Raw genomic sequence first — 22,602 nt, forward strand, 5'->3', positions numbered from 1 at the left:
TTGTAAATCTGAAACTTAGATGATGTAAAATTATAGATGCTTTATAGTGCAGGAGACCATTTGACCCATTTTGTCTGTGCCAGCTCTTACCTAAAATAATCCAAAATGAATCTAACCCTTCCTGCTTTGCAAAATGTATTATAATTTATTTGTTTTTATTCTCTATGTCCCTATTAATAAAACCCAAAATGCAGTTGGGTTTATTTGTGTGCACTCGCATACTTAAAGAATTATGTTTGGCTCTCTGTTTATCTACACCCTTCAGGAGCTTTCCACTAAGTTTATACCCTTATTCCTTTTTTTCTGACCAGATTGTATCACCTCACACTTCTCCATATTGAATTGCATCTGTTATCCCTCTGTCCATTCTTCCAACATGTCTGTGCTCCCAAGTCTTTTACAGTTGTCCTCACCATTTCCCAAACCCTTTCTTTTGTACCTAAAGAAAATTTTGGTATTATGCTCCCAATGCCCGACTCCAAATCATCTGTATATAATCAAGAACAAAAGTTGCCCCAGCACTGACTCTGGGATATAACTTTTCTTCAAATTGAGCAACAGCCATCAACTCGAGCACTTTCATTTCCAATCCTGGAGGAAAAGTTCCTCTGTTTGTTATTTAAAGAAAAACTGTAAATGCTTTTTCTCTTTATATATGCTACAAATGAAAGAGGAAATCTTATTCCCCTGTTGGTTTCCTAGCCTGCTGGGGTACAAGTGCCCCTCAAAAGGAGACAAAACACACAACATCCCCATGACTTATATGCCCTGGAGAAAATATCAGGGAACAAATGTGGCCATCTTTCTCCACCTAGTGATCATGTCAACAACACAGGTTAATCAGACCCATTCTCTCCACTAGACCATTAGTAATTGGGTTCCCCTTCCAGCCTCCCCCACAGTTAGCCGTGAGAAAGGACAAAAATGTAAGATTAAATATATTTTGGGGTGGTAGTGAGGGGAGGGCTCTACCTATTTTTCACAATTGGCACAACCCCTAGGGAAGCAACGTAAATGGCTGCAATCAGGGAATAAGATTGTATCTGTTTGCCATTTGTAGTGAAATAGAGGGAAAGGACAAAGGTATTTTAGTTCCCAAAGTAACAACATCAGCTTTATAAGACAGCAACTGAAAGGTGCTGGAATAGTTGAACTGAGCAGAGTTCAGTTATCACTGGGACATCTACAGGGGCTCCTTCAGACAGATGCTGTGAATTTATCATCTCCCAGCTCTCGCCAAAAGATGTCAGACCTAGTCATCTCTGGCAAATTATAATAGGATGAAAGAGGAGCAAGATCAATTGAAGAGTGAAAACTGGAATTGTGCCAGGGATTGGCAACACATTTGGACAGGATGATAAGAGTGTGCTTTTGAAATTTGCTTGGCAGATGCCATTGTGAGCATACTTCATAGGATGTGATTTTTCTGAATTTTTACATGAAATTGTACAATAAATTACAAACACAAAGGTCAATGTTCAAAAGAGACTTTAAATTCTCTAAGGGTACGAACAACTTATAATTTGTTTTACAACTGCTTAATCTTTGTCTCATACATTACAAACTTGCTTTACAAATATTTCAAAGCATATTCAGCATTCTTTTCTCATATTGTTTATTTCTTTTTGTCCACTCTCCAGATCCCTCCGCATTCTGCTCCATCCATCCAGTGAGCAATTGGCCTGGTTCCAGTTCTCAATCAAGGTTGCCCCTCTCTTTCAAATTCTTATGCTAATCAAAGGGAAGGGTATCAGAAATGGGGAACTGCCCTTTAATTTTCCACCGTATTTTACTGAAAGTACAACTTTTGCTGGGGTACATTTCCATGGGTGCCAACAGCCCTTCAGTCACTCAACCGCATGACCATTTGTCATGTGTGCAATGTGTGCATGCTGACGCTGAGGGTGGGAAGAGTTTTTACTTACTGAGCTGCAGGGAGTGCATTGATCACTAAGGCCTGGAGAACCCGCAATTCCCCAATGTGTGCTGATGTCTCCAACCGGTTCCCCATCCGACGGCCAGCCTGACTGACAGGCTGGGCTTCCAGTTGGACAAGGAGCCGATCAGTGAAGGTTGCAACAGCAGATAAATCCACGTCAGGAAAGGGGTGGGGTGGGGTCATTGATTGGGGATAGGAGAGGGAGGGGAGGCGAGGGGGGGGATCCACTGGTGGGGTGGTCGATTGGAGGAGGGGAAGAAGAGAGTGAATCGGAATGGGCGTAAATTGGGGGGATCTGTTGGAGGGGAGATCAATGTTGATCGAGGGAGGGCTTGATTGGGTGGGCTGTCAATCCTGTGGGGTGGGGATGGTAGGGCCTTGTGGTGGGGGCCTCGCAGGCCTTAGGCAGGAATCAGCGGGTCTCTGGGAGGGAGGAATTGTACTGTGGGGGTGGGGTTGCTGGAATCAGCGACCTCGGTGAGGGAATAAGATATGTGGGAAGTAGATCAGAGGCCTTGGGAGGCTGGAATCAGAAGCCTTGTTGGGGGGTGGGTGGAGTGAAATTAGAAGTGTTGTGGTGGGATCAAAGGCCTCAGGGATAGGTAGTTGGGGGCAGCCCCAATCAGGCAGACATCTGGATCCAGGAGGTAGCTGTGAAGGCACCAAGTCCTCACCTTGAGGAAGCTGCTGGGATTCCTGACATCAGGAAACCCACCTCACTGCTAAAATAAAAGCAAAATACTGCAGATGCTGGAAATCTGAAATAAAAACAGAAAGTGCTGGAAATACTCAGCAGGTCTGGCAGCATCTGTGGAGAGAGAAGCAGAGTTAACGTTTCAGGTCTGTGACCTTTCATCAGAGCAGAAACGTTAACTCTGCTCTCTCCTCAGATGCTACCTGATCTGCTGAGTATTTCCAGCACTTTCTGTTTTTATTCCAGCTGACAGCTGTTAAGGTTGAAAAGCTGAAGGTGGTTCGCAGCCTCATTCACATATTTAAAGTTCCAAGCCACTTCCTTGGAACAAGCTGGTCACCCACCCACCTTCCGACCTCAGTTAAAGCTGGAAATGGGTAAGTTGGAGGCAGGGTTGGTTCAGTAAACAGATTTCTCAGATTTTAACCCTCCATCTGACCCAACCCTACCTGTTTATTTAGGTTAAAATTCCTGCGCCCCCAAGTGTCAGTAGGCTGTTTGATTCTGGGTTGCAACAATAGCTGAGCCTGACTTCAGTGTCACCTGATGTTCACTTTTGTGCATTTTCCAAAAGGCAGCTGTTAATCAGTAGCAAGAACACAGACCTAGAAATTCGATGATGGTGTGCTGTTTTACACGCATAAAATGGATGCCAAAGGGACCAATATGGTGGGTGGGGCATCTGAGCCAGAGTGGCACCTGCCATGTTATTTAAGGCATCAAAAGAGGTGTCCTAGGTGCGTGCCTGAATTGGCTGTTAGGATCCTTATTAAATTCCCATTTGATACCACCTTTCCTAAATTGGCTTTCCCTCAATGCAGTTAGTGCCAACCTGGCTGCATTCAGAAAAAAACAGGTCTACACGCGGCCTAACCAGCTGTCCTTAGAGGGATCATTGCAAGCCACCAGAAAAATGGTAAGTTTAAAAAAGAACTTGCTTGAATGTGGAGTGCTCCTCCTCATTCCACATCAAAACCATGGGTCAACGTTGACCACTTGTCCCCCTGCTCCCAATCACTGCTGCAACCCTGCTCCCAAATGCTCCTTTAATCCTTGTCCCAGTTTCCCCTCCTTCTCCCAGTCAGCCTCCAGATTGTAAGACTTATCTGAGGGCCTCTGCCAGCAGTGCAGCAGCCCAAAATTCAAATGGCCTTTGCTGGTGAGCTATCAGGACACACCCTTCAGGTGTCTGCAGCTTGTTGGTCCTGCTGTAAATGAAGCCTGAGGCCCAATATCAGGTGGGCCTTGGGCCTACCCGTTCTGTTGCAGGGATTGATCCATGTGCCCAGTTTGTGAAGGTCTATCCTCAGGTTGTGAAAGGCGCTATCTAAGTGCAAGATCTGTCTTTTATAGAGCAAATCCTGGATGAGCCAGTGGGGAGAGAGGTCGGGGAATAAAGGGGAAAGCAAAGGGGGCAGGAGCTGAGAGTGATGCTTTGGGAGGAAGGAGAGGGGAGGAACTGAGAGCATGCTTTAGCATAGGTGAAGAAGCAGCGCCAGTGTATCCGAGAGAGAGTAGGGAGGGAGAATGCCAGCATTACTGGTGGGGAGTGAGAGAAGAATGTAGCATTAATGAAAGTGGTGGAAGAGTACCAGCTTGAACTGATGGGATGGAGTTGCTGGGGGCAAGAGTGTGTGAACTTGAACTGGACAGGATGAGAGGACCTACTTGGTGGGGTGGAGCAAGGAGAACTGTGCCAGCTAGAAAAGGTGGGGTCTGGCAGAAATGTACCAGCTTGAAATGCATTGGAGGAGGTGAAGAGTACCAGGTTGAAATGGAGTGGGGAGGCAGGTTGAATTGATTCAGGGAATAGGGAGAAGAGCATTTAGAGGAGGAGCAAGTGTCTGAGAGAAAGGGTGGAGAGGTGGATGCATTAAAATAACTTTTTGGGCCGTACAGGTGCACTTGATTCATTCAAAATACAAATGCAACTTTGGTTTTCCTTTTTGTAGATTAAAAGGATGCAGAAAAACTGTTTAAAGTTAACCGAAATCCATGATTTTTAATGTAAAAATTCAATTTTCTGAGTCAGCATTCCCCCACATGCTCCCTAGAAATCAACTAACAATTTTGTGCCTCTGACATTTGTATTTCCCCTTCAGGCTTTCATGTAGTTATAATACAAAAGCAAAATACTGTGGTTGCTGGGAATCTGAAATTAAAAAAAAGATAATGCTGGAAAAACTCAGCAGGTCTGGCAGCAGCTGTGGAGAAACAGAGTTAACAGGCCAGATTTTCTTCCGGTGACAGGGGTCCCAGTAGCGGGCCAGAAAGCGGTGGGAGATCTTCCCGCTGTCGGGGACGTGTCCCTTTAAGGGATGAGCTCCCGCCGCCAGAACTGCTGGCCAATTGGAAGGCTGGCAGCACCACTGAGAGTGCTGGCCACTGCACAGCAGAAGATTAATGAAGACCTCGGGACAGATCAGTGGGGTCGGATTACTGAGGGCATTCAAGCAGACCTCATGACAGGTTGGGGAAGGTGTTAGTGAGGTTGGGAGTGCCCATCACAACTGGGGACCCTCCGGGAGCCTGGATTGTCCCCAAAGGAGGGATCTGTCCCTGACCCCGCTAGGAGGCCACCGGGCTTTACCTGGTAGTATCTCCCCATGGTGGCAGGTCCCTCCGCCTTCAACAAAATTGAGGTGGCGGTATGAAGAGGCCCTTAAGTGGCCATAAATGGCCACAAAGACCTCAATTGGCCTGAGGTGGGAAGGCCATTGTCGGCTTTGCCTGCCCTGGACTAAATTTGAAGACATCGGGAAGGTAATGGGCACTCCACCCCCCCTCCGCCTTCCCATGCAATTTTATGGGACATCCGCGCCCCCCCCCCCCCCACCCCCTCTCCTTCCTGTCCCTAGGAGGCCCATAAAATTTAGCCCAATGTTTAAGGTTTGTGACCTTTCATCAGAACTAAGAAAAGTTAGAAATATAACGGGTTTCGAGCAAGTGAAAGGGGGGGAGGGTGGGCAGAAGAACAAAAGGGAAGGTCTGTGATAGGGTGGAAGACAGGAGAGATTAAATGACAGAAGGTTTGATGGTACAAAGCCAAAAGGAGTGGTAATGGGACAAGTAAAAAACAAAAGATATGTCTAGATGAGGTGTGAATGGCAGGATAGTGGGTCATCTGAACGCAAAGTAAAGGGATTATGAAAGAAACAAGAGAAAAAAACTGGACCAGCAAAAAAAAAACACAAAACAAAATGGGGTCAGAGTTTATGATCTAAAATTATTGAACTCAGTCCAGCAGGCTGTAAAGTGCCCAGTCAAAATATGAGGTGCTGTTCCTCGAGCCTGCGTTGAGCTTCATTGGAACACTGTTAACAGGCCAAGGACAGAAAGGTCAGAGTGGGGACAAGGCAGAGATTTGCAATGACAGGTGACAGGAAGCTCAGGGGTCATGCTTGTGGACTGAACGGATGTGCTTAATGGATGACGGAGGGACCCCTGGACCGAAAGGCCTGCATCCTAGGATCTTAAAAGAAGTGCCTGCAGAGATAATGGATGCATTGATTATAATTTTCCAAAATTCCCTAAATTCTGGAAAGGTCCCAGCAGATTGGAAAACTGCTAATATAACACCGTTATTCAAGAAAGGAGCGGTGGTGACAGAAAGTAGGAAACTATAGGCCAGTTAGCCTAACATCTGTTATAGGGAAAATGCTGGAATCCATTATTCAGGAAGTAGTAGCAGGACATTTAGAAAATCATAGTGCAGAATCAACAATGTTTTATGAAAGGAAAATGTTTAACAAATTTATTACCGTTCTTTGAGGATGTAATGAACAGGGTGGATAAAGGGGAACCAGTAGATGTAGTATATTTGGATTTTCAAAATGTATTTGATAAATTGCCACATGAAAGATTATTACACAAGATAAGAGCTCATAGTGTTGGGGGTAATATAACAGGCAACAGAGAGTCACGAAAAATGGGGCATTTTCAGGATGGCAAACTGTAACTAGTGGAGCGCCACAGAGATTAGTGCTGGGGCCTCAACTATTTACGATCTATATTAATGACTTGGATAAAGGGACTAAGTGTATTGTAGGTAAATTTGCAGATGATACGAGGATAGGTAAGAAAGCAAGCTGTGAGGAGGACACAAGAGTCTGCAAAAATATAGATAGGTTAAGTGAGTGGGCAAAAATTTGGCAGATGGAGTAGAATGTGGGAAAATGTGAATTTCTCTACTTTGGCAGGAAGAATAGAAAAGCAGAATATTATTTACATGGAAAGAGACTGCAGAATTCTGCAGTACAGAGGGATCTGGGTGTCCTTGTACATGAATCACAGAAAGCTAGCATGCAGGGACAGCAAGTAATTAGGGAGGCAAATGGAATGTTGGCATTTATTGTAAGGGGGATGGAGTATAAATGTGGGGATGTCTTGCTACAACCGTACAGGGCATTGGTGAGACCACATCCAGAGTACTGTGTACAGTTTTGGTCTCCTTAAGCATTGGAAGCAGTTCAGAGAACGTTCACGAAGTTGATTCCTGGGATGAAGGAATTACTTTATGAGGAAAGGTTGAGCAGGTTGGGCCTATACTCATTGGAATTTAGCAGAATGAGAGATGATCTTATTGAAACATGTAAGATTCTGAGAGGGCTTGACAGTGTAGATGCTGAGAGGATGTTTCCCCTTGTGTGGGAACCTAGAACTAGGGGACACAGTTTCAAAATAAGGGGTCTCCCTTTTAAGATGGAGATGAGGAGGAATTTCTTCTCTCAGAGGGTTATTAATCTTTGGGATTCTCTATCTCAGAGAGCAGTGCAGGCTGGGTCATTGAATATATTCAAGGCTGAGTTAGATTTTTGATCTACAAAGGAGTCTAGGGTTATGGGGGGCAGGCAGGAAAGTGGAGTTAGGTCCACAATCAGAATAACCATGATCTTACTGAATGGCAAAGTAGGTTCGAGGGGCTGAATAGCCTACTCCTGCTCCAATTTTAATATTCTCATGTGTTAACTCAGTATTACATTTATTTTACAGAGTAAAAGAATTACAAACTTGTACCTCCTTACTCATAGAAACATAGAAACAGGAGTAGGTCATTCAGCCCCTTGAGTCTGTCCCACCATTCAATGAGATCATGGCTGATCCACGGCCTAACTCCATATACCTGCCTTTGGCCCATATCCCTTAATATCTTTGCTTAACAAGAATCTATCTATCTCAGATTTAAAATTAACAACTGTTCTAGCTTCAACTGCTGTTTGTGGGAGAGAGCTCCAAACCTCTACCAACCTTTGCGTGAAGACGTGCTTCCTAACATCTCTCCTGAACGGTCTGGCCCTAATTTTTAGACTCTTTCTTTTCTTTCTTTTGGGCCTCCTTATCTCGAGAGACAATGGATACGCGCCTGGAGGTGGTCAGTGGTTTGTGAAGCAGCGCCTGGAGTGGCTATAAAGGCCAATTCTGGAGTGACAGGCTCTTCCACAGGTGCTGCAGAGAAATTTGTTTGTCGGGGCTGTTGCACAGTTGGCTCTCCCCTTGCGCCTCTGTCTTTTTTCCTGCCAACTACTAAGTCTCTTCGACTCGCCACAATTTAGCCCTGTCTTTATGGCTGCCCGCCAGCTCTGGCGAATGCTGGCAACTGACTCCCACGACTTGTGATCAATGTCACACGATTTCATGTCGCGTTTGCAGACGTCTTTATAGCGGAGACATGGACGGCCGGTGGGTCTGATACCAGTGGCGAGCTCGCTGTACAATGCGTCTTTGGGGATCCTGCCATCTTCCATGCGGCTCACATGGCCAAGCCATCTCAAGCGCCGCTGACTCAGTAGTGTGTATAAGCTGGGGGTGTTGGCCGCTTCAAGGACTTCTGTGTTGGAGATATAGTCCTGCCACCTGATGCCAAGTATTCTCCGAAGGCAGCGAAGATGGAATGAATTGAGACGTCGCTCTTGGCTGGCATACGTTGTCCAGGCCTCGCTGCCATAGAGCAAGGTACTGAGGACACAGGCCTGATACACTCGGACTTTTGTGTTCCGTGTCAGTGCGCCATTTTCCCACACTCTCTTGGCCAGTCTGGACATAGCAGTGGAAGCCTTACCCATGCGCTTGTTGATTTCTGCATCTAGAGACAGGTTACTGGTGATAGTTGAGCCTAGGTAGGTGAACTCTTGAACCACTTCCAGAGCGTGGTCGCCAATATTGATGGATGGAGCATTTCTGACGTCCTGCCCCATGATGTTCGTTTTCTTGAGGCTGATGGTTAGGCCAAATTCATTGCAGGCAGCCGCAAACCTGTCGATGAGATTCTGCAGGCACTCTTCAGTGTGAGATGTTAAAGCAGCATCGTCAGCAAAGAGGAGTTCTCTGATGAGGACTTTCCGTACTTTGGACTTCGCTCTTAGACGGGCAAGGTTGAACAACCTGCCCCCTGATCTTGTGTGGAGGAAAATTCCTTCTTCAGAGGATTTGAACGCATGTGAAAGCAGCAGGGAGAAGAAAATCCCAAAAAGTGTGGGTGCGAGAACACAGCCCTGTTTCACACCACTCAGGATAGGAAAGGGCTCTGATGAGGAGCCACCATGTTGAATTGTGCCTTTCATATTGTCATGGAATGAGGTGATGATACTTAGTAGCTTTGGTGGACATCCGATCTTTTCTAGTAGTCTGAAGAGACCACGTCTGCTGACGAGGTCAAAGGCTTTGGTGAGATCAATGAAAGCAATGTAGAGGGGCATCTGTTGTTCACGGCATTTCTCCTGTATCTGACGAAGGGAGAACAGCATGTCAATGGTCGATCTCTCTGCACGAAAGCCACACTGTGCCTCAGGGTAGACGCGCTCGGCCAGCTTCTGGAGCCTGTTCAGAGCGACTCGAGCAAAGACTTTCCCCACTATGCTGAGCAGGGAGATTCCACGGTAGTTGTTGCAGTCACCGCGGTCACCTTTGTTTTTATAGAGGGTGATGATAATGGCATCGCGCATGTCCTGGGATACTGCTCCCTCGTCCCAGCACAGGCATAGCAGTTCATGTAGTGCTGAGAGTATAGCAGGCTTGGCACTCTTGATTATTTCAGGGGTAATGCTGTCCTTCCCAGGGGCTTTTCCGCTGGCTAGAGAATCAATGGCATCACTGAGTTCCGATTTGGTTGGCTGTATGTCCAGCTCATCCATGACTGGTAGAGGCTGGGCTGCATTGAGGGCAGTCTCAGTGACAGCATTCTCCCTGGAGTACAGTTCTAGGTAGTGCTCAACCCAGCGGTCCATCTGTTTGCGTTGGTCAGTGATTATGTCCCCCGATTTAGATTTGAGGGGGGCGATCTTCTTGATGGTTGGCCCAAGAGCTCTCTTCATGCCATCATACATTCCTCTGATGTTTCCGGTGTCTGAGGCCAGCTGAATATGACTGCATAGGTGTTGCCTGTAGTCGTTTGCGCAACGCCTAGCTGTTCTTTGTGCGGTACTTCTGGCTGCTTTAAGTGCTGCGGATGTTAAATCGCTGGGGGCTACGCCCCCTGGATTTAGAATCTCCAACCAGTGGAAATAGTTTATCTTTATCTAGCCTGTCTTTTCCTGTTAATATCTTGAAGACGTCGATCAGAAGTTCTCCCTGTGACTGCGTGGGTTTCCTCCGGGTGCTCCGGTTTCCTCCCACAGCCAAAGATTTGCAGGTTGATAGGTAAATTGGCCATTGTAAATTGCCCCTAGTGTAGGTAGGTGGTAGGGATTATGGGGTTCATGTAGGATTAGTATAAAATGGGTGGTTGTTGGTCGGCACAGACTCGGTGGGCCGAAGGGCCTGTTTCAGTGCTGTATCTCTAAATAAATAAATAGATCACCCCTTATCCTTCTAAATTCTAGCAAAAACAGGCCTAATTTGTGTAATCTCTCCTCGTAACTTAACCCCTGTAGTCCAGGTATCATTCTTGTAAACCTATTTTGCACACCCTCCAAGGCCAATATATCCTTCCTAAGGTGTGGTACCCAGAACTGCTCACAGTACTCCAAGTGGGGTCTAACCAGGGTTTTGTACAGCTGCAGCCTCTGTGTCTTTATACTCCAATCCACTAGATATAAAGGCTAGCATTCCAATTAGTCTTTTTGATTATTTTCTGCACTTGCTCGTGGCATTTCAAAGATCTATTCACCTGAACCCCCAAGTCTCTTTGGACATACACTGTACTTAACCTCTTCCCATTTAGAAAGTACCCTGCTCTATCCTTTTTGGTCCAAAATGGATAACCTCACACTTGGCCACATTGAAATCCATCTGCCACAGTTTGGCCCATTTACCTAGTCTGTCAATATCTCCTTGCAATTTTATGCTATCATCTAGACTGTCTACAATGCCGCCTAACTTTATATCATCAGCAAATTTGGATATATGACTTACTATGCCATCATCCAAGTCGTTAATGAATAATGTGAATAATTGAGACCCCAACACAGATCCCTGCGGGACATGACTAGTCACATCCTACCAATCAGAGTACTTACCCATTATCCCCACTCTCTGTCACCTACCACTCAACCAACTTCCTAACCATGTCAATAATTTGCCCTCAACTCCATGGGCTTCTACTTTAGTGAACAGTCTCTTATGTGGGACTTTATCAAATGCCTTCTGGAAGTCCATATAAATAACATCCATGGACACTCCCCTGTCCACTACCTTAGTTACCTCTTCAAAAAATTCAATGAGATTTGTCAGGCATGACCTTCCCGTCATGAATCCATGCTGGCTGTCCCTGATTGACTGAAATTTTTCTAGGTGTTCAGTCACCCTGTCCTTGATTATAGACTCCAACAACTTGCCCACCACAGATGTCAGGTTAATTGGTCTGTAATTTCCTTGGTTCCCCCTTTCACCCTTCTTAAAAAGTGGAGTGACACGTGCAACTTTCCAATCCAGAGGGATCACTCCTGAATCTAGGCAACTCTGCAAGACGATAGTTAGGGCATCTACAATGTGCTCCCCTACTTCCTTTAACACCCTCGGATGGAAACCGTCAGGTCCTGGGGATTTCTCACTCTTTAGTTCCATTAATTTCCTTGTTACTGATGTTTTACTTACATTAATTGTATTAAGTCCCTGTCCCCTATCGGCTATTAATTTTATCGGGGCTTCCGGCAAGTTTTCCTCCTTTTCAACTGTAAATACTGAGGCAAAGTAATTGTTCAACATGTCTGCCATTTCCCCATTATCAATGACAATATCTCCAATTTCAGTTTTTAGTGGGCCTACATTGCTCTTGACCACCCGCTTTCCCTTTATGTAACTATAAAATTTCTTCTTATTGATTTTGATGTCCCTTGCAAGTTTCCTTTCACAATCCCTTTAAGTAGCTTTTATAAGCTGCTTTGTGACCCTTTGCTGGTCTTTGCATCTATCCCATTCGGCTGGATCTGTGCTGCGTTTTGCATTTTTGTAAGCCCTTTCTTTTAGTTTTATGCTATCCCTAATCTCTTTAGTTGTCCATGGCTGTTTTTTCTGTGAAGTGGAGCTTTTTCCTCTCAGGGGTGTATACTCGCTCTGTATTTCGTTAAATGTTTCTTTAAATATTCTCCACTGTTCTTCAGTCGTTTGACCCATTAACAGATCTACCCAGTTTACCATGGACAGTCTCTGTCTCATCCCGTTAAAGTCAGCCTTACCCAAGTCTAAAATTCTCTTAACTGATTTGTGCTTATCACTTTCAAATGCTACCTTGAATTTGATCATGTTGTGATCACTATTTGATAAATGTTCACGCACAGTTAGGCTACTAATTAAAGTTGGCTCATTACTCATAATTAAATCTAATATTGCCTGTCCCCTTGTTACATCTAGGACATATTGCTGTAGGAAACTATCCCAGACACATTCCAAAAATTCACTACCTTTCTGACAGGTGCTAGTCTGCCTCTCCCAATCTATGTGTAAGTTAAAATCCCCCATTAATACTACTCTGCCTTTGTTACACACTTGCCTAATTTGTGCATTTATACAATCTAACACCTCAGAACTGCTACCAGGGGGTCTATACAGAACACCTATTACAGTTTTAGATCCTTTTCTGTTCCTCAATTCCACCCCTAAGGTCTCCACTGGATGCTTTCCCCTCATTATATCCTCCCTCACCAATGAGGTGATATTATTTCTAATCAGTAAGGCTACTCCACCCCCTCTGCTATTTTCCCTGTCCCTCCTGTAAACTTTATAACCAGGTATATTTAGTTCCCAGTCCCGACCATCCCGCAACCAATGGTATATAGAACTCTTATTTGGGCTGTACCCCTAACCTGTCCCTCAGCACTGATGCTTTATTCGTCTGTTTATTATTTCTCTCTTCTGGTTTAACCAGAATACTTCTTGCAGTTTTGCCATTACCTGCAGTTCCTGAAGTAGGGTTCCTGACTGTTTCTTTACTCTCTGCCCTGTTATTTGTTTTTGAAACTGTATTGACTTCCCCTGAGGCCTCCCCCTCCCCCTCCCCCCCATTTACTAGTTTAAAGTCCTTCTGACCACCCTATTTATCCTTTCCGCGAGGACACTGGTCCCAGATTGGTTCAGGTGGAGCCTGTCCCAACGGTACAGTTCCCTCCTGTCCCAATACTGATGTCAGTGCCCCATGAAATGGAACCCCTCTTTCCCACACCACTCCTTTAGCCCCGTGTTTGCTTCCCTAATTTTCTTATCCCTATGCCAATTTGCATGTGGTTCGGGTAATAATCCAGAGATTATAACCCCTGAGGACATGTTTTTTAATTTTGTTCTTAGTTCCTGATAATCCCCAAACATGTCCTCTTGCCTAGTCTTGCCTATGTTGTTTGTCCCAACGTGGACCACAACAACTGGATCCTCCCCCTCCCTCTCCAATATCCTTTCAAGCCAGTTAGAGATGTCCCTCACCCTGGCACCGGCAGGACTCAAACCTCAACCAGTCTGAGTCTCCTTACACGTGCTCAAATAAGACCCCAATTAACACCCTGTACTTGCATATAGTTAAACAATTCATATACAATTAACACATGAGAACATAAGAAATAAGAGGGATCTGGGTGTCCTTGTACGGCGTTCCGAAGGCGCACGAGCTGCATTCAGAGTCGGTAAAATCGGCGTGGGATGTCCGCTGCCTACAGGTAAGTTTATTAGCATCTAATTTAGGTTCATTTGAATATTTAGATGAAAGGCCCCCACCGGCTGGCGGGCCTCTCCCCGCAACATTTTACCGGCCCCCGCGCCATGACCCGCGGCGTCTAGGGGCCGGTAAAATTCAGCCGATTATGTTATTATGTAAAACCTACTGGTATCCCAGCTCCCAGTGGCGTTGCTGGTACTGCAGACTCACCAGCCTTTCGATTGGCTGGCAGATCTGGAGGCGGGAGCTCGTCTCTTAAAGGGACGGCGTCTCCAAAGGTGGGTAGCTAATTGCCCGCCCGTTGTGGAATTTCAATGGGGATCCGATGGAGGGCTGAGGCAGGGTCTTCTGTATGCTGCTGGGACCCCCATCGCGAGAATAAAATTCAGCAATGTTAACTCTGTTTCTCTCTCCATAGATGCTGCCAGACCTGCTGAGTGTTTCCAGCATTTTCTGTTTTTATTTCATGTAGTTATGTTTGTTTCCATGTAGTGAAGAAATATTGGCCACACCTGCAATTTAACTTACAAAACTCAGGTAACTCCCCATTTTCACATGTCATATGTTCAGGGCCATTCTGCCGTTTCAGGTTTTGAACCTGTTGGTCAGGTTTTTTAGGTTGGCATGTTCGCTTTTCTCATCCTTGACTATTGATATGCATTCACCCTTTCAGCACAAAAAGCCCTGTGCCACATTCAGAAAAAATATCACTGAACATGAGCAAAAGCTGATTTTTTTTTTTAGCCGTTTGTCCCAATTTTATTTTACTGAATGCAGAAACTAGCTCAGCCATTCTGGACTGCCATCTGCACTTCTATTCAATTGTCTGATATGAGTGAATTGAACTAGATTTTTCCCTCTTCTTACACAATGAGACACTCTACCTAACACCTGCTCCCAACGACCTGGAAAAAAATGGATAAGACTTGCTAGGAAAAATAAACATCAAACATTTGATGCTAGAAATTACTTGTGGCAATATTAGCAGATGAGCATTTAACAGGTTTGGATGACATTCCTCAGTCTGTCATTTGAATGGAAACATTTATCAGTTTATTTTAAATAGATTAACATGTCCATTAAAAAATAGAGACCGAAAAATGTCATACAAAAGTTTTAAGTGATTACTTGTTAATATCGCCAACAATAACTTTTAGCCGTTGGACTAATATCCAGACAGATATCGTGTCCTCATGCTACCAAACTGCTGCAATGGATCTGATTTAACTGTCCCCACCTGACGGAAACCGGGTGGAGGTACAGTAAAAATAACAGGTGTCAGTTCCCCCACCGATCCCACTCCCATCTCACCATGTCCTCACATTGACCTGTTCTTTTCAGCAGGCAAGCAGGGTGCCCACAGGAAGGAAACAGAGTCCTGTTTTAAAGATGCAGATCAGATCTGTTCAGGTGCATTTAGAAAACCAGGACGAACAGGTTACCCAAACATCCTGCACTTTAAAAACTTCATGACTCAATTGATTTTTTTCCCCCAAATGGTTTCCTGCCAAAGGCAGCCTGATTGACAAGGTTAGAGGCCGGATACTTGGGCAAGCCTGCAACACAAGACCACAACCGAGGGCAGCAGGTAGTTCTAATGGGGGAGAGGGTCCTGATCACAGAGTGGGGGGAGGGGAGGGGAGGGGAGGGGAGGGGAGGTTCCCATTCATGCAAATGGATTCAATCACGGGACGGGGTGGTTGGTAGTCCAGATCGCAGTGGGGGGGGGGGGGGGGGGGAACAGCGGGGAGTCTGATGGTGGTCAGGGGAAGGGGCTGATGGTTGGGGTTGGGGGACCATTCAGAACGTGGAGAGGTGGGAGAGTGGTGGTTTACTGGGTAGCTTGTTGGGCCGAGAGGAAACATTCCTGCTCCTCCTGGCCCACAAGCAGTTCTGTAACGGCACTTACCTGATGGATTCAGCCCTTTTGTGTCCTTTCACCTGCTGGGTTTCCCGAGGCTTAAATATCTGGCTGACATGAGTTAAAAATGGAATATTTGTTAAAGTGAAGACAGTCAACCTTTTTTAAAGGACCAACACACCTCCCACAAGCAGATTAGTTGCCCACCCCTCATGCCGCCTCTGTTAAAACCAGAAGTGGGCGGATGTGAGGCAGATTGGGTTCTATTTCAGATTTTTTTGAACTTTTATCTCTGCCCTGACACCAACCCAACCATTTTTAGGAGTTAAGATTCAGCCTATATTTCTATAGAATCCAAATACAGAATACACGCAGATGTAGATCCAGACATTTGTAGAACAAATGGTGGCCATTTGGCCCATCATGTCTGCTATCCCTTTGCTATAGCAGGCAAAACTACCCTGCTCTCTCCCTCAGCTCTGTATTTCTTTCAGCTTCAAATATTTATCCACCTCTCCATTAAAATATGCCACAGTCCCTGCATTGATTATTTCCTGCGGCAAAGACACTCTCTGTGTAAATAAATGCATTCCCAATCTCTCTCCCAGTCTCTGTGAATACTTTAAATTGATGACTACTAATCACAGACACCCCATCCAAAAGAGATATTTGTTCCCTATTCACCCTATCAACACCTTTCATAATTTTAAAAACTTTCATTAAATCTTCTGTTAGCCTTCTCTGCTCCAGTGGAAACAGTCCCAGTATCTTAAATCCCTCCTTATAATTATAGTTTCCTATCTCTGCAGAAAATTCCAAAGAAAATTGATTTTCTTTTGCTTGGCACAAGCACTATTTGTGCCGTGAAAGTGGCATAATTCTTAGCAGAGCTCAAACCCTTGTCATAATGCCATGTCTATTAGAGGCTGACAAGTCAGGGCAAGACAAATTTATCACCACAATCATTTCATTAGGTTTACTACCAAGCTGGCTGACTTTGCAAAAATTAAACTTAATGCCAGTGGTTGAGCCTGAAATCTTGTGGTATGTGTAGTTGAGGTGAGGATACACTGGTGTATGTAATTTGTTGGATCTTGCATAAAACAATAATACTAATCCTATCATGCTTATTTTCCTATTTATTTTTCTCATTAAAGCTATGTTTTAGCTACTTGCCTCCCTCTCCTGTATTTTTATAGTTTACAAGTATAACTTTCTGAAGACTGAATTAACTGTTTCATTTCCTGTGTTGCAAGAAGCAGCTTAAAATAATGGGGCTCATATTACAACAATAAGGCTCTCGCACCCCATAACATCAGATTTAGGGGCCTGAGGACTATGACACATATATTGGGCTCAATGCAACCCAGTGTTGCTGATTAATGTAATGGGGCCTGAGAGCTTGTCACAAATTGTGAGCAAGACTCATTAGGACCATGAAAAATATTTAAATTGGGGGACTATCTGTCATGTAAATGTAATGTTTCAGCAACATTCCAGTCACCAAGTGCTTGTTCCCACTGGAAGTCCACTTTTTTTGTTCCTGTGCGGCCCTTACCTTTCCCTAAAGTTTGTCATGTCCATTAGTGTTGCATATACAACCAGCTTCCCTCCACAGGCTGATTGTACTTGACATAGAATCATAGAATAGTTACAGGGCAGAAGGAGGCCATTCAGCCCATTGAGCCCATGCTGGATCTCTGCAAGAGCAACTCAGCTAGCCCCACTCCTCTGCCTTTTCCCCATAGCCCTGCAATCTTTTTTCTCTTTAAATAATTATCCAATTCTCTTTTGAAGGCCTCGATTGAATCTGCCTCCACCACACTCTCAGGCAGTGCATTCCAGATCCTAACCACTCACTGCATAAAAACGTTTTTCCTCATGTCGCCATTGCTTCTTTTGCCAATCACCTTTTAATCGGTGTCCTCTGGTTCTGGATCCTTCCGTCAATGGGGACAGTTTTTTTCCTATCTAGTCTGTCCAGACCACTTATGATTTTGAACACCTCTATCAAATCGCTTAATCTTCTCTTTTCCAAGGATAACAGCCCCAGCTTCTCCAACCTATCCATGTAACCTATCCTTATTCCTGGAACCATTCTCGTGAATCTTTTCTGGATCCTCTCTAATGCCTTAACATCCTTCCTAAAGTGTGGTGCCCAGAACTGGACACAATACTCTAGTTGAGACTCAACCAGTCTTCCTTGTTCTTGTACTCTATGCCCCTATTTATAAAGCCTAAGTTCCCATATGCTTTATTAACCACTTTCTCACCCTGCCCTGCAGCCTTCAATGATTTGTGCACATATACCCACAGGTCCCTCTGTTCCTGCACCCCTTTTAGAATTGTACTCTCTAATTTATATTGCCTCTCCTTGTTCTTTCTACCAAAGTGAATCACTTCACACTTTTCTACATTAAATTTCATCTGCCATTTGTCCACCCATTCCACCAACCTGTCTTCTCTACACCCAAGTCTGGGTCATTAATATATATCAAGAAATGCAGGGGTCCTAACACTAACCCCTGGGAGCCCCACTATATATCTTCCTCCAGTCAGAAAAATAACCATTCATACTACTCTCTGTTTCCGGTCACGTTCCAGTCCTCCCCCTGGCAATCCCAGCTTATTATGTGCTATGGGCAAAGAGTACCAGAGAAATATTGAAATGTGCTGACATTGTAGATGAGCTCATTCATGTGTGGGTGTTCAGAGCACCCTTACAATGGCTGCCCTGGTAGTGCTGCCTGGGGACCAGGTTGTCTACCCCAATACCATTTACTTTTTGCTCAGTGATATTTATTGACACTAATGGATCTTCTGTGATGTTGCTCATGGGAGGTCCATGAACTGAAGGGTGATTACTGATGCTTACCACAATCACGAATGAACACTCATTCCCTGCTCCTAGCTCTCACTGATGCCCACTCAATTTGGGGGTCCTCCCTTAGCCTTTGCCATTGCTGCTTTAGCCTCCTGCATGCTGTGTTTTTTTTTATTTGTTTGTGGGATATGGGCGTCTCCGGCTGGGCCAGCATTCATTGCCCAACCCTAATTGCCCCGGACTGAGTGGCTTGCTAGGCCATTTCAGAGGGCATTTCAAGAGTCAACCACAATGTGTTGTCGGCTCCCAAACTGATAACCGATGGCTACTTTTGTTCCTCAGGTTCTACAAGCTGAGAAAGCAAGAAGGGATTATAGAATCATACAATCCTATATTATATGGACACAAAACTAATTATATCGATTCTACTTAACAGTCCAGAAATTTGATGACCTTTTATCTGGCATCGCTTCATTGCCCTTCATTTCCACCAACAAATTATAGACTGGTTACACTAAGAAGCATAGTAGTTCATGCAGAATTTAAACCTCCAAACTTCCTCAATATAGCATTGCACCAATGTTAGGTCAGAGACCATTTCACTTTCCCCGAGGACTGTCAGATGTATTTCATAACATACCACACCCCTACTAAACTAGCAAGAACTTGGACCCAGAGCCACAGACACACTCTTAGACTAGCAGGAATAAATACTTCTATTTTCAATCTTATTTAAATCTTTCTAAATGAGACTTTTTGCGAGTGGAAACCTTTGTGGGAGCTAAAGTGAACATTTAAGACTTTGCTGAAGTTCTCAGTGCAAAATCCTCAAACTAATCACAAAGCAAAAAAGATTTGCAGACTGCTGTCAGATTTTACAGAAAAGTTCATTTAAGCAGAAAGAAACATTGAATGCTACACAGCTGGTGTAATGAAGCTCAGCTGCACGAAATGTAATTTTATGCAAGTATCATGGTACCAGAGGCATTATCGACATAAATGACTATTAGCTGGGTTTGTTCCAGAAACTATTTAAAATCTCATTTAAACATTAGCAGAAATATAGTGGATTTGAGACATAAAGGCCTGGACTGTCCTTAAAAAAGTCCAGTTTTGGGCATTGGCGTGTCAAATAAAATGGAGTGGACAGGCCACTTTGATTCTAAAAATGGCTGCCATGAGTTCTCTCCTGTGACCCTACTGTGACCCTGATCCGTCGGTAGCATACACATGTCAATGAAGCAGGAGCACATGGTCAAGTGCCCCCTGAGATTCTCCTGCATTTCCTCCCACTTACCATGCCTGAAAATTACTGCCACGATAAAGGTGATGGTGGACACGTGTATTAGTCATAGATGGGAAGAAACCGGGAAAGGTCAGACAGCAGTGCAATTGTGCAACACTGTTTTAGCTGGAAGTCAGCTCCACTAGTTTGGAGCTTCAATTCCTGAGCATGTAAAGGCACTTACAGTAACATAGTTAAACGGAACCTTGAAAACTGAAATAATAGATTACACTCTGAGGCTTCCATTTCCCCTGTGCTTCGAGGAAGAAGATGAGGACATGGAGGAGGAAGGGATGGAAGCCAAGAGAGAATGGAATCATGCACGCAGATAATTTCTGACCAAAATGAATCTGTGCCATTGGGTCTACAGACCACAGAGATCCTATCTGGATTTTTCAAATAGCCAACATTTTCCCCTGACACTGTGACACGGTTATGCCATCTGTTGGAATCTGACGCGACTTCTTCACACCAGGGGAGCTGCTGTATCTTGGCCTGTGAAGGTGACAACAGCACAAACTGTTATGCATCATAATGCTTCCAGGCTGCCTCTGGTGTCGTTAGTCAGTCAAAAGATCAGTACTGCATTAAACATGTCACAGATACCCTGTTAGGCACACGTCTGAGTTCATTCATTTCAAGTGGATCCAGCAGAGCTTACAGAGAGAAAGAGAGACATCAGCTGTTTCCTAAAGCCTGGATTCCTGCAAGTTCAAGGTGCTATTGATGCCCCCCTCAACTGAAAGTTCCATCCAGTTCATCAACAGAAAGAATTCCATTCCTGAATGTCCATTTTGTGAGTGATGTTAGCCACCTCATTTTACATGTCAATTCATACTATTCAGGGATTCAGGGAGTAACCATGATGCGTTTACTCTCAGACAATTCAGACAGCGTTCACTGCACAGCCACAACAATGTGACAGGGCGACTGAGAGAAGAGCAGGGGTACCCACTTCAGCCTTGGCTGGCAATAAAATCCAAGGACAGAGGCTGAAAACAAATTAAACGAGGCCCTGGGCACTACCAGGAACATAGTTGAACAATCAATCGGAATTCTAAAGTGCTGTAAACTAATACCCTGCTCATGATGAAGAAATCTAAGAGCAAGAATTGGTGGGCCTTGCCACCCCAGTGCCCACATCATGTGCCATCAGGCAGGAAATCATCACCAATTTCTTCCAGGGAAGAAGTTACCCTCCATTTGCATGATAAATTAGGGAGAATTTTTCCAGCCCTGTGGAGATGGCTTTGGGGGCAGGGTGCCAGGAAAATCACACTAAAAAAGTGTTGGACCTGCCTTCCGACGTGTTCCAGCCTCCTTGCACTTTTCCTGGAGGTGGGTGCGCAACAGTGATGGCAACCCACTCGGCAGCGACAGGAATGCAATCAAGCTAATTAAGGAGCCACTGAACACTAATTATTGCAGCAGCACTGCAGCTTTGCCAGCATTGTTTGGTCCTCCTGCCCCTCGCCCCTGCTGTGTCCATACCCCAGCAAGTGAGAGGAGGCAGCTGCAGAGCGGGAGGTCGCAGCTGTGTTACAGCTGAAGAAGGTCAAAATGTTGCCGGCAGAAAAATGGCAGGGCTGCTGTCTTCCCATATAACAGCCTTGTCATTGAGTGTGGGATTCCTGGATGTCTCTGATCATCTTGGACCGAATGAGGTCTCAGCTGCTCTCCTGATAATGATGGCGGCTCCAGTGCTTCCCTGCCACTCCTGCTGCTTGGGCCTCTGTAGCACTCTCACTGGTCACACAGTGAGGGCTGCCAGCCTCCCTTGCAGTGGGCTGCACTGTCTGCAGCTCCTGCCTCTGGAACCAGCCCACTGTCCCTAATTGGACAGCGAATGCAGAGGCACCCTAGCAATTGGCCACCTCCTGCAAAATTCTGCCGGAGAGCATGCTGGCGCCTTGAGCGGGTTCACGATCTGATAATGACCCCAATGAGTTCATGGCAAAATTCAGCCCAATAAACCCCTTCATGATCCCTTGCCTTGTTCTCAGATACCACTCAGCTATTCTGTAACACCTCGAACATCCTCTCTGCGAGAAAACAACTACAAATGTTAATCCGTACAAGATGGATAACATCCAGTCATGGATGCAAGCTAGCAAGCAGTCACAACTTATAAGGTGCTATTATAATTGCTGGACTTTGTAACATGATTATGTTTTAAAAACTGTGATTTTTAAAAGTTTAAGATGGAGTCTGAGATGTCAGGTGACCTCACATGCACTCTGCTTAGGGACAAGATGGAAATCTTGGTTAGCAGGACAACAGAGAACACAGATCAAAGACCTTTTTGAAAAACAGACTGCAGGGCTATAACACCTGAAGAACAATGGGTTCACGCTCGCAGACTTTCAGATTGTAAACAAGGAGTCAGTGATTCTGAGGATGCAAATGTACTAGGCAGCTGTTAACACCTGGAAATAAAGGAAGGCCCGGGTGACTCTGTGAAACCAGACATCTGGACTTTGCATATTGGAAAAGGGCAATAAGCGATTGAAGTTTGATTCCAGATAAATTTAACAGATTTTCTAAAGGCAGACGGGCTGTAAGAAAAAAAACAAGTGGTGGCATCCTCAAGAGAGAGAGAGGGAACACCTGTTCTCAGAAACGACTAATACAGTGAAAGGCTGCGAAGACTTGAACCTGTTTTGAAAGTTGAGGTTTGCGGAGAGGTAAAAGCCTAACAGATTCACCAGGAATCGCTTCATTCATGGATATCTAGGTCAAAAGTGCTTGGAGAAATGAGCAAAGAGGACACTGACTTTGAGAAAAGTCTGGGAGATCCAACCCATTGCAAGTGGGAGGAGTTTAGGACTTTTAACCACAAAGATTTTATCATCAAAGAGGACTGTGTAATGTAGAAGTGTGGTATGAGGTTTTCAAGTGTTTTAATAAGTGAAAAAATACTGT

This window comes from Heterodontus francisci, chromosome 31 (genome assembly GCF_036365525.1).
Source record: "Heterodontus francisci isolate sHetFra1 chromosome 31, sHetFra1.hap1, whole genome shotgun sequence".
Classification (NCBI taxonomy): domain Eukaryota; kingdom Metazoa; phylum Chordata; class Chondrichthyes; order Heterodontiformes; family Heterodontidae; genus Heterodontus; species Heterodontus francisci.